This window comes from Apium graveolens, chromosome 11 (assembly GCF_009905375.1).
Source record: "Apium graveolens cultivar Ventura chromosome 11, ASM990537v1, whole genome shotgun sequence".
NCBI classification, from domain to species: domain Eukaryota; kingdom Viridiplantae; phylum Streptophyta; class Magnoliopsida; order Apiales; family Apiaceae; genus Apium; species Apium graveolens.
The window spans coordinates 32,421,043-32,424,074 of NC_133657.1; positions in this window are offsets into that span (position 1 = coordinate 32,421,043).

Here is a 3,032-nt window from a genome sequence, read left to right on the forward strand (position 1 = left end):
AGCCACATCATTTGATCTTTGAGCCGTAAGCCTTATTCTTTGTGAACCATTTCTTGTTGATTTACCAGATACTAAACCACACAAACACGATACTGCTCCACAAATATATATCCATTATATACCAAATACTGGAATAGACTTGTTTAAACATACATAAACTTTTATACTCAACCATGCCTTGTGACATCAAAGAACTAAAACCTTGTAAAAACATTGTTCATCTAATACCCGATTCTCCTACAGGCTGGAGGCCATTTCTTTTATATACTTTGACATACCCTTTTGGTACTCATGAATTTTCACCATACTTTTATACAAGTGTTTTATTGTTATTGATTATGATCCAGTTTTATTATATTATATTGTTTATCATATTGAACTGCTTTAGAATTGGATAGTTTTCTTTATGTGGACCAGATTCGTGGTCAGACCATATCAATGGTCAAGTTAGGCCAATGTGTGCCTTGGATCCAGTAGTTAGAGCAGTGCTGTGTGCTTTTCTCGAGGCTAGTGCGTGACTGATCAGCAGCCTAACCTTAGTTTTAAAAACTTAAAATGAATATCCAATTATATTGATTGTTTAACTGGAAACTTGATTCCTTTGAATCATCTCGTTTGATCATTGTTTAGCCTCAGTTATTGTTATTGTGACTTGCTGAGCTAGTTAGCTCACTCTTGTGAATCTTTTTATATATTTTACAGTTTAAAAGGATATGGATGATAGTGAAGTTCCCCAGTCCAAAGTGCGAGCTAGGATTCCAGTTTGAGTCGGATCGAGCTAGCAGAAGCTTCATATGGTAGTGAGATAATAAGATTGTAAGAATAATTTCATTATCAGTTGTAAGTTAAATTAGTTGGGATTTGGTACGTTGTAATAAAAGTTAAGGTTGTGGCTTGTTTTCATACTTTAACCTGTTGCGATCCGTGGTTATGTAAAATAGGGTCATTGCAAATAATATTTCGTATACAGGTTTATATATGGTGTATGTGTTGTGGACCCCAAACTTCTGACCCGGGTTTGGAGGGTGCCATAGGATTAGGAATAGGAAATAGAAAGATAAGACGCCATGAGGATAAGTGTGATTGTATAGTAGGTCTCCGACACGGTTCGTATTGTGATTCGGGATTCTTAGCTTGCGATGTGATTTCCAGACAACGATAATGGTAGATCCTGATTTCCCTACATCATCTGATCGTTTGGAGCTTTCCGTTCGAGAATCATCATCTTCTCCCAGATTTAATTTGTACCTTGCTCCTTCATCAGTATTAAAGGTACTACCTTATGTTATGACAGTTGCACCTTTTCAAGTTAATCAACGCTATTTTACCACCTCTTGATACGAGAATACCTATTTAAGAACCTCCATCTGTTTATTCTTTTTTTACTGGACATTCGGCTGTGAGTGTATCTCTTTAGTTTACCCTACATCCTGTTCTATACCCTCAGTTTAAAACTTGTCCTATAAAGCAACAGTACCTATGATGATGGATTCGGGAGTTACAATAAATGGTGAGTACTTGAGATATAAATAAAGGTGAGAAGAAGTCTAGAAAAAAAGATTCAGGTGTTCCGAAGGATAGTTGTTACCAGATTAAAAGAAGCCAATAGTGATTAGGCCACCCATGACTAGCTTGTGGAATGGATTAAATAAGTATTGAAAAGAGAGTTAGAGGAGATTATGGATATGGAACTTTCATGAGGATAATTAATGGTATTATGACAATGTGATATATTTATAGTAACAAGGTGATGTGACATCAGCCGATGTGTTGACTTTTGGATAGTCTGTTCTATTTAACTACTGCAATGATAATGTCGGGAGTATTACCAGTATGGAAGCTTTGATGTGAAGTTACGAATAAGATAACATGCAACGACAACTGAAATTTTCGTCGATTAAGGAAGGCAAATGGACCCAATAAAGGAGAGAGGGTAGATTGAAGTGAATGGATCTTTATGTGATAGTTTCTTTAATTTGGTACCTTGTTATAAGAAGAAAAGACAACAACCAACTCATATAGTAAGGACAACCAGATTTGTGCTTTTCAAAATTTTAAACAAGTTTTTGAAAAAGATTTTTTTTCTTTTACAAAGTTTCTAAAAGCCTTTTTTGAATAAAATGAGTTTTAAACATTGGTTGTCAAGTTACTACTTGAGTTTCTTGTTTGTTAAAAGACCCGGATTACCTGGAAGGATACTTATTTTAGACTCAGTATTGTTAATTCAGAGAATAAAGTGATCCACTATTATGAAGAAGTTGATTATTCCTAACGGTAAGGTGTAAATGTTGTTTAACAAGGTTAATAACAGAATCAGCATACAGAGCAATTACTCATTCAATTACTAGAACTAGCCAAGTTCAAAGAGTTTATTGATCTAACAGAAGCCTGAGTATGACTGAATGAGATTGAGAAGATTTCCAGATTTTCCTAAAAGAAGAATATTATTAACAAAAGGATTGCTATGTTGAATGATTCAGGGTTATTCTAAATTGAAAAGAGAAAACTTGAAGTTATCTGGTAGGAACGCCATTATGATCGGATTGTTAAAGTACTATACGTGTAGGTGCGATATTAAAAACGCAAGACGTGACAAGTAAGAATCTAGCACAATGTTTAATTTGCGAAGGCATTTCAACGTACTTTCTAAAGTTGTTATATAGAGCAATGGGAATATGATCGATCAAGCTCGAAAGATGAATACAAGTGAAATGTGGATGGTGACCAATGGTGTCATTCTTGTCTTCAATATTACAGCGTATATTCCTTTTTAATTCTTAAAAATGTTTCTTAATAAACTCCCTATGATGATATCAAAAAGGAGGATATTGCATCCCTTTCAAATTTAATTGTTTTTCTCAAGTTTTGCTTTCTGATTGGGATAAACAGTGTTATGGTGAGACACTTTGTCAGAATGATGAAGAGTCGGGTGGGACGCCACCTAATCATGTGATGTATGCCATATGGTATGAAAGACTGACCATCTTAAGTACCAATGTGGTTGTCTCATTTATATCCAAATCATTATTTCT